Here is a 13,446-nt window from a genome sequence, read left to right as displayed (position 1 = left end):
GGTTTGGGGCCTGCCTTTGGCCCAGGACGCGATCCTGGAGACCCGGGATCGAATCCCACGTCGGGCTTCCGCTGCATGGAGCCTGCTTCTCCCTCTGCCTGTGTCTGTCTCTCTCTCTGTGACTATCATAAATAAATAAAAAATTTAAAAAATAAAATAAAAGATTCGAATCAATCGAATCAAAAAGAATGGAATCGAATCAAAAAAATCATCGAAAAGAATCGATCGAATCGTATTGAATCGAATCGAATCGAAAAGAATCGAATCGAATGGAATTGAATCGAATCGAAATTAATCGAAAAGAATTGAATTGAAGAATATCAAATCGAATTGAAAAGAATTGAATCAAATCGAAAAAAATTGAATCGAAACGAAAAGAATCGAATCGAATCGAATTCGAAAGAATCGAATTGAATTGAAATGAGAAGAATCGAATCAAATTGCATCGAATCGAAAATAATTGAATTGAATTGAATAAAAAATAATCGAATCGAATCGAATCGAAAATAATTGGAATTGAATCGAATCGATAATCGAATCGAATCAAATCGAGTCGAATCGAAAATAATTGAATCGAATCAAATGGATTCAAAAACAATTAAATCGAATCAAATTGAATCGAAAAGAATCGAATTGAATCGAAAAGAATCAAACCGAATCAAAAAGAATCGAAAAGAATTGAATCAAGAAGAATCGAAATGAATTTAATCGAGTAGAATCAAATCGAAGCTAGGGTAAAAGAATCGAATCGAATCAAAAATTATCTAAATGAATCCAATTAAATCCAAAAGAATTGAATCGAATCGAATCGAAAGAACCGAATCAAAATGTAACAAATCGAATACAAATGATCAAATCGAATCAAATCGAAAAGAATCAAATTGAATCGAAAAGAATCAAACTGAATCAAAAAGAATTGAATCAAGAAGAATCGAAATGAATTGAATTGAGTAGAATCAAATCAAAGCTAGGGTAAAAGGATCGAATCGAATCAAAAATTATCTAAACGAATCCAATTAAATCCAAAAGAATTGAATTGAATCGAACCGAAAAGAATCGAATCAAAATGTAACAAATTGAATCCAAATGATCGAATCGAATCAAATCGAAAAGAATCAAATCGAATCGAAAAGAATCGAATTGAATCGATTCGAGAAGAATCGAATCGAATGGTATCGAATCGAAAAGAATCGAATCGTATCGAATCAAATTGAATCCAATATAATCGAAACGAAAAGAGTCGAATCGAATTGAATCAAAATAATCGAATCGAAACGACAAGAGGCGAAGCAAATCGAATCGAAAAGAATCAAATTTAAAAGAATCGAATCGGGGATACCTGGGTGGCCCAGCAGTTTGGCGCCTGCCTTTGGCCCAGGGCGCGATCCTGGAAATCCGGGATCGAATCCCACATCAGGCTCCCCGTGCATGGAGCCTGTTTCTCCCTCTGCCTATGTCTCTGCCTCTCTCTCTCTCTGTGACTATCAGAAATAAATAAAAAAATAAAAGAATTGAATCGAATTGAAAAGAATCGAATCGAAAAAATCGAATCAAAAAGAATCGAATTGAATCGTATCGAATCGAAAAGAATCGAATCAAATGGAATCGAATCGAATCGAATCGAATCAAAAAGAATCGAATCGAATTGAATAGAAAAGAATCGAATAGATTCGAATCGACACGAATCGAAAAAAATTGAAACGAATCGAATCATATCAAATTGAAAAGAATCAAATCGAATAAAAAAGAATCGAATCGAACTGAATCGAAAAAAATCGAATCGACAGACCAAAAAGAATCGAATCGAAAAGAATCGTATCGAATCGAATCAAATAGAATCGAAAGAATCGAATTGATTCCAATCGACTTGAATCGAAAAGAATCGAATCGAACAGTATCGAATCTAATTGAAATGAATCGAATCAAATAAAATAGAAAAGAATCAAATCGAAACGAAAAGATCGAATCGAATCAAATTGAAAAGAATTGAATCGAATCGAAAAGAATCGAATCGAAATGAAAAGAATCGAATCGATCGAAATGATCGAATTGAAAAGTATCGAATTGAATCGAATCAAATTGAAAAGAATCAAATCGAATCGTATCGAATCAAAAAGAATCAAATCAAATCGAATCGAAAAGAATAGAATCGTATTTAATTGAATCAAAAAGAATTGAATAGAAAAGAATCGAGTCGAATCAAAATGAATCGAATCAAATCAAAAAGAATCATATCGAATCGAATCAAATTGAATCGAAAAGAATCAGATTGAATCTTATATACTTGAATCAAAAAGATTCGAGTCGATTCGAATCGAAAATATCAAACCAAATAGAAAAGAATCGAATCGAAAAGAAAAGAATCGATTCAAATCGAAAATAATCGAATTGAATCAAAATGATTCGAATCGATACGAAACGAATCGAATCGAAAATAATAGAATCGAATCGAAATGAAAATAATCAAATTGAATCGAATTGAAAATAATCGAATCAAATCAAATCGAAGATAATTGAATCGAATCTAATAGAAAATAATCGATTCGCATTGAATTGAATCGAAAATAATCGAATTGAATTGAATCGAAAATAATTGAACCGAATCGATCGAATTGAGTTGAAAATAATCGAATCGAACCGAATTGAATCGAAAATAATCGAATCGAATCGAATCAAAAATAATTGAACCGAATCGATCGAATTGAGTTGAAAATAATCGAATCGAACCGAATTGAATCGAAAATAATCGAATCGAATCGAATCGAAAAGAATCGAATCGAAACAAAAAGAATCAATCGAATCAAAAATAATCGGATCAAGTCGAAAATAATCGAATCGAATCCAATCAAGTCGAATCGAAAATAATCAAATTGAATTCAAATGAATCGAAAATAATCGAATCGAACCGAAATGAATCGAATCAAATAAAAAATTATCGAGTCGAATTGAATAAAAAATAATCGAATCTAATGCAATCGAATCGAATCGAAAATATTCAAATAGCATCGAATTGAATCAAAATAATCGAATCGAATCGATAAGAATCGAATCAAATCGAATCGAATTGAAAAGAAGCGATCAAATCGAAAAGAATCGAATCGAATCGAAAAGAATCGAATCGAATTGAATCGAATCAAATCGAACAGAATTGAATCGAATCGAATCGAAAAGAATCAAATCGAATCGAAAAGAATCGAATCGAAAAGAATAGAATCGAATTGAAAAGAATAGAATTGATTCGAAAACATTCGAATCGAATTGAATCAAACCGAAAAGAATCAAATCGAATCGAAAAAAATCGAATCGAATCAAAAAGAATCAAATCGAAACGAAAGATTTTAATCGAATTGAATCGAATCAAAAGGAATCGAATCGAAAAAATCGAATCGAATCGAAAAGAATCAAATCGAATTGAATCGAAGAGAATCAAATCGAAAAGAATAGAATCGAATCGTATCGAAAAGAATCGAATCAAATCGAATGGATAAGAATCAAATCGAATCGTAAAAAATCGAGTCGAAAGGAAAAAATTCGAATCGAATCGTAAAGAATCGAATTGAATCGCATCAAAAAGATTTGAATCGAATCGAACTGAAAAGAATTGAATTGAAACGAATCGAATCAAAAAGACTCGAATCAAATCGAATCGAAAAGAATCGAATCGAATAAAATTGAATCGAATAGAAAAGAATCTATCTAATCGAAAAGAATCAAATCGATAAGAATCGAATTGAAAGAATTGAATCGAATCGATTCGAATCGAAAAAAATTGAATCGAATCGAATCCCTAACCTTAACCCCTAACCCCTAACACTAAACCTATCCTAACCCTAAGCCTTAACCCTAACACCTAACCCTAACCCTAACCCTAACCGTAACGCTAACACTAACCCTAACCCCTAACCCAAACCCTACCCCGAACACTAACCCTAAACTTAACCCGTACACTAACTAAACCCATACCCTAACCCTAACAGGTACACTAACACTAAGCTGTACCCCAACCTTAACCCAGACCCTAACCCTTACCCTAACCCTAAGACCGTCCCCTAACCCATACACTAACCCATCCCCTAAACATAACCTAACCAGTACTCTAACACTACCCCGTACCCTAACCCGTATCCTAACCCTAACACTAACACATACCTAACCATAACCCTAACCCTAACCCCTAACCCTAACCCTAACCCTAACCGCTAACCCTAACCCTAAACCAAAACCTAACCCTAACCCCTAACCCTAACATTAACCCCTACACCTACCCCTAACCCTAACCTGAACCCCTAACCACTAACCCTAAACCTAACCCTAACCTTTAACCCTAAACCTTAACCCTAACCCTAACCCTAATCCTAACACTAACCCAAACCCAACCCTAAACACTAACCCTAACCTTAACCCCTAACCTTAACCCTAACACTAACACTAACCCTAACACCTAACCACTAACCCTAGCCCTGCCCCCTAACCGCTAACCCATAACCCTACCCCTAACCCTAACCCTTAACCCTAACCCTTAACCCGAACCCTAACCCTAACCCAAAACCTAACCCCTAACCCTAACCAAAACCCGTAACCACTAACCCTAACCCTAACCCTTAACCCTACCCTTAACCCTAACCATAACCCAAACCCTAACCCTAACCCCAAACCCTAACAGTAACCCCAAACCTTAACCCTAACCCTAACGCTAACACTACCCCTAACCCTAACCTCTAATGCTCTCCGTAACCGTTAAACTCAACACTTAACCCTAAACCTAACCCTAACCCTTACCCTAACCCGTACCCTAACCCTAACCGAACACTAACCGTAACCCGTACCCTAACCTTTACCCATACCCTAACCCTGAACCATACCCTAACCCCAACCTTAACCCGTACACGAACCCTAACCCGTATCCTAACACTAACCCATACCCTAACCCTAACACGTAACCTAAATCTAACCCTGACCCTAACCCAAACAATAACCTAACCCTAATCCTAACCCGTGCCCTAACCCTTACGCTAACCCCAACCCTAACGCTAACACGTACACTAACCCTAATGGTACCCTAACACTAACCCTAACCCGTACCCTAAACCTAACCCTAAAATTAACCCTAAACCGTAACCTAACCCTATACCCTACCCTACCTTAACCCTAAACATAACCCGTACCATAACACTAAAACTACCCCTAAACCAAACGCTAACTCTAACCATAACCCTAACCCTATCTCTAAACCTAACCCTAAACCTAACCTAACCGTAACCCTCACCCTAACTGTATCCCTAACACATAAACTAACCATAACTCTAACCCTAACCCATAAACTAAACAGAACCCTAACCCTAACCCTAAACAGTGCCCTAACCCTAACCCTAACATGTACCTTAACCCTAACCCTAAACCTAAACCTAACCCTAAGCCATACCCTAACCCTAACCCTAATCCGTACCCTAACCCATACCGTGACCCTAAACCTAACCCGTACCCTAAACCTAACCCTAACCCTAACCTGAACCCTAACTCTAACCTGTACCCTAACCCTAAACCGTAACGTAACCTGTACCCTAACCTGTACCCTAAACCGTACCCAAACCCTAATCCTATCCCGTTCCCTAAACCAAACCCTAACACTAACCCGTACACTAACCCGAAACCGTACCCATACCCTAACCCATAAATAAACCTATACCCTACCCCTAACCCTAACCTGAACCCGTACCCTAAGCCTAACCCATTCCCTAACCCTAACCCAAAACGTATCCCATACCCTAACCCGAACCCTAACCCATAAGCTAACCCTAACCTGTAACCTAAACCTAACACTATACCTAACCCTAAACAGTACCCTAACCCTAGCCCTAACCCTAAACACTAACCCGACCCATAACCCTAACCCTAACCGAAACCTAACCCTAACACTAAGCCTAACCATAACCTACCCTAACCCTAACCCTAACCTGTACCCTAACCCAAACCCTAACACCGTAAACCTAACCCTATCTTGTACCCTAACCCTAACCCTAAACCTAACCCAAACCCTAACCATAACCAGTACACTAACCCATACCTTAACCCGTACCATAATCCATACCATATCTCTAAACCGTACCCTCACCCTAACCCTAACCCGTACCCTAACCCTAATCTGTACCCTAACCTAAGCCTAAACCGAACCCTAATCATAACCCTAACACTAACCCTAATCCGTAGCCTAACCCTAACCCAAACCCTAAACATAACCCAAACTCTAACTCTAACCCTAACCCGTACTCTAACCCTAACCATAACCCTAACCTGTAACCTAACCCTAACCCTAACCCTAACGCTGAACAGTACCCTAAACCTAACCCTATCCCATACACTAACCCTAAACCTAACCCTAAACCTAACCTTAACCCGTACCCTAATCCTAACCCGTACCCTAATGCTTACCCTAAGCCTCACCCGTACCCTAACCCAAACTCTAACCCATACCCTAACCCTAATCTTACCCCAACCCTAAACCTAACGAAACCCAATCCCTAATCCTAACCTTAACCCTAACCTAATCCTAACCTTATCCCTTACCCTATCCCTAACCCTAACTCGTAACCAAACCCTAACCCTAATCCTAAACAGTACCCTAACTTTAACCTTAACCCGTACCCTAACCCTAACCGTAAACCTAAACCGATCCCTAACCCGTACCCTAACCCGTAACCTAACCCGTAACCTAACCCGTACCCTAACCCTAATCCTAACCCGTAGCCTACCCCTAACCCTAACCTGAACCTTAACCCTAACCCTAACCCTAACCCTAACCCTAAGCTTAAACAGGACCCTAACCCTAACCCTAACCCGTAACCTAACTCAAACTTTACAGCGTTGGAAGTCAGGTCGTTCCATGAACAAAACTCTACTGCACCTGGAGACACAACCGTTGAAGCCTGCAGCTTGCCCCTTGCGTCCCATGAGCTTCTGACAAACATGTCTTGTGAGGATGTTCGTAACTGCATCTGCAGGCAGTATGGAACTGGGAAGGACCGCGTGTCAGCTCACCTCGCAGAAGGAAGTTCCCCAGAGAGACAGCTTTCACCGAGGTACTCAGGTTTGGAAGTTCGTATGTAGCTCCCTTCTGAGGGAGGAATTACTCAGAAGTTGGATTGGGCTAGGAGACACTTGCCTCTCACAAAACTTGTGTCCCGTATCAAACGACGTCCTTTCGAAGTTCTGGCCCTGAGAACGCAGCAGTATTCTAACTCAGGAGGTTCCAAGCGTACCACTCTACTCCACCTGGAGACACCTTCCAGGCCTGCATTATTCCACTTGCGTCTCACAAGCTTCTGACAAGCTTCTCTGGTGAAGACGTTGGCAACACATTCTGCAGGCAGTGTGGAACTGTGAAGGAATGCGTGTGAGCCCAACTCTCGAATGTAAGTTGCCGTTGGATGTAGGGTTCAATTAGCTAGTATGGAACTTAGTATGTAGCACCAGTCTAAGACAGGAATTACTAGGATGTCGCGAGATTGAGCTTGGAGGCACTACTCTTGTGGGCTTCACCTGGACGAGGTGACTGGTCCTCACCTGGGACTCAACTGGACCTGATAACTTAGCTCCACACTTTGGCCTCACCTGGCCCTGATGACTCTGGGCCCCACCTAGGCCTCAATCTGGACTTGGTGACTGTGGTCCCCACCTGGGTCTCACCAGGACCTGGTGACTCTCGTTCCCACATGACCCACACCTGGACCCGGTGACTGTGGTGTTCTTGTAGACTCACATTTACCTGGTGACTCCAGTCCCCACCAGGGCCTCACCTGGATCTGGTGACTCTGGCCTGCAGGTTGGCCTCACCTGGACCTGATGAGTGGGGTTGCCACCTGGGCCTCACCCATACCTGGTGACACAGGTCCCCACGTGGGCCTCACTTGGACCTGGTGAATCTGGTCCTTACCTGGTCCTCACCCAGAACTGGTAACTCTGGTCACCACCTGGGTCTCACCTGGACCTGGTGAATCTGGTCCCCATCTGGGCCTCATCCAGTCCTGGTGACTTTGTTCCCCACCTGGACCTGATTGCTGTGGACTCCTTCTTGACCTCACCTGGAACTGGTGACTCTGATCCTAACTGGGCCTCACCCAGATCTGGTGACTCTGGTCCTCACCTGTGGACCATTATGACCTGGATACTCTGTTCCACACCTGAGCCTCACCTGGACATGATGACTCTGGATCCCCTCTGGCCCTCACCCTGACCTGGTGACTCTGGTCCCCATCTGGATGTCACCTGGACCAGGTGAATCTGGTACCCCTCTAGGCCTCAACTAGACCTGGTGTCTCTGGTCCTCAACTGGGCCTCACCGGAACCTTGTGAATATGCTCCCCACCTACGCCTCATCTGGACCTGGTGACTCTGGTTCTACCTGGGCATCATCGGGAGATGGTTACTCTATTCCCCACTGGGACTGACCTGATCCTGGTAACTCTGGTCCTGACTTTGGCCTCTTCTGTACCAGGTGACTCTGGCTCCACCTGGGCCTCACCTGGAACTGGTGACTCTGATCCTCAGCATAGCCTCACCTGACCTGGTGACTGTGGTTCCCATCGGGACCTCACCTGGACCTCATGTCTCTGGTCCCACCTGGGCCTCACCAGGACCTGGTGTCTCTGGTACCCACCTGGGTAGCATCAGGATATGGTTACACTGTTCACTAACAGTGACCCAGCTGGACCTATTAACTCTGGTCTTCACCTGGGCCACACCTGTTCCCACCTGGGTCTCACCTGGACCTGGTGAGTCGGATCCCCAACTGGTCCTCAACTGTAACTGGTGATTTTCGTTCCCACATGGACATAATGTGGACCTGGTGTCTGCAGTGTTTCTAGCTTCTCATGTACCTCGTGACTCTGGTTCCCACCAGGGCCTCACTGGGACCTGGTGAGTGTGGTTGCCACCTGCACCTCACCTGGACCTGGTGATTCTGGTCTGCACCTGAGACTACCCTGGATCTGGTGACTGTGGTCCCCACCTGGGCTTCACCTGGATTTGGTGACTCCGATCCCCATCTGGGCCTCACCTGGCCCTGTTGACCATGGTCCTCAACTGGGCATAATTGGGACCCGGTGACTGTGTTCCACAACTGGACCTCACCTGGACCAGGTGACTCTGGTCCCACTCTGGGTCTCACCGTGCCCTAGTGACTGTGAACCCCACTTTGGCCTGACGTGGACCTGCTGACCCTGGTTGCCACCTGCACCTCACCTCGAACTGTTGACTCTGGTTCTTTCAAGGGCCTCCCCTGTACCCGGTGATCCTGGTCCCCACCTGGGCCTCACCTGGACATGGTGACTCTTGTCACCACCGGGGACTCACCTGGACCTGGTTACTGTGTTCAACACCTGGGCCTCAAGTAGACCTGTTGACCATGGTCCCCAAGCTGGCCTCACATGGACCTGTTGCCTCTGATCTCCACCGGGGCCTCACGTGTACCTGGTAACTCTGGTCCTCACCTGGGCCTCATCTGGACCTGGTGACTCTGGTCCCCACCTGGGCTTCACCTGGATCTGTTGACTCTGGTCCCCACCTGGACTTCACCTGGATCTGGTGACTCTGGTCCCCACCTGGACCTCTCCTGGACCTGGTGACTCTCTTTCCAACATGGACCTCACCTGGATCTGGTGACTCTGGTCCTCAGTTTGGCCTCACCTGGACCTGGTGTCTCTCATCCCCACTTTGACCTAACTCAGAACTGCTGAATCTTGCCCCACCTAGGCCTAACCCAGACCTGGTGACTCTTGTCCCCAGCTATGCCTCAATTCGACCTGATGAATCTGGTCCTCATGTGGGCCTCACATGGACCTGGGACTCAGCTGGATAGAGTGGCTCTTGTTCCCACAAGGGGCTCACCTGATACTGGTGACTGTGGTCTTATTCTATGCCTCACCAGGACCTAGTGATTCTGATCCCCATCTGGGCCCTGCATGGCCCTAGTGACTGTGTTCCTCACCCAGGCATCATTGGGACCTGGATACTCTATTCCACACCTGGGCCTCACTTTGACCAGGGACCTCTGGTCCCATTCTGGGCCTCAAACTAAAATGGTTACTCTGGTTCCCCCTCTGGGCCTCACCCTTACCTGGTGACTCTGGTCACCCCTTGGGGTTCACTTGGACCTGGTGAATCTGGTCCTTAGCTGGTCCTCACCTGGATCTGGTGACTGGTCACCACCTGGGCCTCACCTGGACTTGGTGAATCCTGTTGCCACCTGGGCCTCACCTGGACCTTGTGACTGTGGTCCCACCTGGACCTCACCTGGATCTGGTGGCTCTGGTTCCCATATGGGGCTCTCCTGGACCTGGTTCCTGTGGTCTCCATCTGGCCTCACCTGGAACAAAATGACTCTGATCCATATTTGGGCCTCACCTGGACCTGTTGACTCTGGTCCTTACCTGGGCATCATTGGGACCTGGTTACTCTCTTATATACCTGGGCCTCACCTGGACCTGGTGACTCTGGTCTCCCTCTGGACCTCACCCTGACCTGGTGACTGTGGTCTCACCTGGGCTTCACCTGGATGAGGTGACTGGTTCCCACAGGGACCTCACCTGGACCTGGTGACTCAGGTCCTCATATGGGCATCATGGGACCTGGTTTCTCAGTTCCACATCGGGGCCTCACCTGGACCTAGTGATTCTCGTCCCCCTCTGGGCCTCACCCTGACGTGGTGACTCTGGTCCCCACCTGGATATCACCAGAACCGGGTGACTCTGGTCCCCCTCTGGGACTCACCCGGAGCTGGGGACACTGGTCCTCAACTGGGCCTCCACAGGACCTGGTGAATCTACTCCTCACTTGCCTCGTCTGGACCTTGTGACTCTTGTCCCACCTGACATCAATGGGACATGGTTACTCTTTTCCCCAACTGGGCCTCACCTGGACATGATAACTTTGCTCCACACTTTGGCCTCACCTGGCCCTGATGACTCTGGGCCCCCGACCTAGTCCTCAATCTGGACCTGGTGACTGTGGTCCCCACCTGGGTCTCAGCTGGACCTGGTGACTCTCGTTCCCACATGAACCACACCTGGACCTGGTAACTGTGGTGTTCTTGTAGACTTACATTTACCTGGTGACTCCGGTCCCCACCAGGGCCTCACCTGGATCTGGTGACTCTGGCCTGCAGGTTGGCCTCACCTGGACCTGGTGAGTGGGTTTGCCACCTGGGCCTCACCCATACCTGGTGACTCAGGTCCCTACGTGGGCCTCTTGGACCTGGTGAATCTGGTCCTTACCTGGTCCTCACCCAGACCTGGGGACTCTGGTCACCACCTGGGCCTCACCTGGACCTGGTGAATCTGGTCCCCATCTGGGCCTCACCCAGTCCTGGTGACTTTGTTCTCCACCTGGACCTGATTCCTGTGGACTCCTTCTTGGCCTCACCTGGAACTGGTGACTCTGATCCTATCTGCGCGTCACCCAGATCTGGTGACTCTGGTCTCACCTGGGCATCATTGGTACCTGGTTACTCTGTTCCACACCTGAGCCTCACCTGGACATGATGACTGTGGAACTCTCTGGGCCTCACCCTGACCTGGTGACTCTGGTCCCCATCTGGATGTCACCTGGACCAGGTGATTCTGGTACCCCTCTAGGCCTCAACCAGACCTGGTGAATCTGGTCCTCAACTGGGCCTCACCTGGACCTAGTGAATATGCTCCCCATCTGGACCTCATCTGGACCTGGTGACTCTGGTCCCTACCTGGGCATCATCGGGACATGGTTCCACTGCATGGCCTGCAGGTTGGCCTCATCTGGACCTGGTAACTCTGGTCCCTACCTGGGCATCATTGGGACATGGTTCCTCTGCATGGCCTGCAGGTTGGCCTCACCTGGACCCGGTGACTCTTGTCCTCACTTTGGCCTCTTCTGTACCAGGTGACTCTGGCCCCACCTGGGCCTCACCTGGACCGAGTGACTCTGATCCTCAGCAGCATGCCTCAAATGCACCTTTCCACTAGCTGCATTCATATGGCCGTGAGAATGTAGCTACATTGTAAGTCAGGAGGTTCCATGTATACCGCTCTACTGCACCTAGAGACACAATATTGAAGCCTGCAGCTAGCTCCTTTTGTCCTATGAGCTTCTGACCAACACGTCTAGTGAGGATGTTCGAAATTTCATCTGAAGGCCATGTGGAACTATGAGGGACTGGAGGTGAGTTCAAGTCTCAGAAGAAAGTACCCTTTGGACACTGCGTTCCACTAGCTTCTCATGTATGGGACTTACTATGTAGCACCAATTGTAGAGTGCAGTTCCTCACATATCTCTGGATTGGGCTTGGAGACACTAGGCGTGTGGACCGGCGCCTTCCACTAACCTCTCACAACCCTTCTGTCACAATTCAAGCCTAGGCCTGATAGGAGCGAAGTGTATCTGCAGTCAGCATGTGGGAGGTACAGGGCATAATTTCAACTCTCAGAAGTGTGTATGCTTTACAGGCAGATGTCTGCTAGACACTTATTGATGGGAGGTAGAACCGAGGTACACTCTAATTAAATAAGGACGTTGGCAATCGCTGCATTTAACTCAGATATACGTGAGTCAGGTCTGTCACTTCCACATGCTTTTCAGACAACCTCTTCCAGCACCTAACATAAAGATGCTAAGACCTATGTCTACAGGCAGTCAGGATGCGGGACGGTCCTGCCCTGACCTCAGCTCGTACAAGGAAGCATGCCTAGAAGTCAGCTTTCAACTAGCTGCGTTCTTATGGCAGTGAGAATGTAGCAGTATTCTAATTCAGGAGGTTCCAAGATTACCACTCTACTGCACCTGGAGACACCTTCCAGGCCTGCATTATTCCACTTGCGTCTCACAAGCTTCTGACAAACGTCTCTGGTGAAGATGATCAAAACTCATTCTGCAGGCAGTGTGGAACTGTGAGGGACTGGGTGTCTTCTCTCAGAAGAGAGACTCTTTTGGACTTGGGGTTCAGCTAGCTTCTCACGTATGGAAATTAGTATGTAGCACCTGTCTAAGGAATTACTAGGAAGTCGCTGGATTGAGCTTGGAGGCACTAGTCTTGTGTGCCGGGACTTTCCACTTATCTCTCACAACACTTCAGTCATGCATCGAGCCTAGGCCTTTTAGCAGCGAAGTGTACCTGCAGGCACGATGTGGGAAATACAGGCCATAAGCTCAACTCTCAAAAGTGTGTACGCCTGGGAGGTAGATGTCTGCTACCCACTCAGACATGGGAGTTAGAAACTAGCTACACTCTTTGAAGAAGGCCGTTTGAAATCGCTGTATTCAATTCAGATAATCGGGAGTACAGGCCTGAAACTTCCACATGCATTTCACCGACCTCTCCCAGCACCTAACATAAGCATATTAGCAGGTACGTGTATGGGCAGGCAGGATACGGGAGGGTCCTTCCATGAGCTCAGCTCTCAGAAGGAAGCATGCCTAGAA

The sequence above is a fragment of the Canis lupus genome, chromosome 13 (assembly GCF_048164855.1).
Source record: "Canis lupus baileyi chromosome 13, mCanLup2.hap1, whole genome shotgun sequence".
In the NCBI taxonomy this organism is placed as follows: domain Eukaryota; kingdom Metazoa; phylum Chordata; class Mammalia; order Carnivora; family Canidae; genus Canis; species Canis lupus.
The sequence above is the reverse complement of the archived record's forward strand: the minus strand, read 5'-3'. Positions refer to the sequence as shown.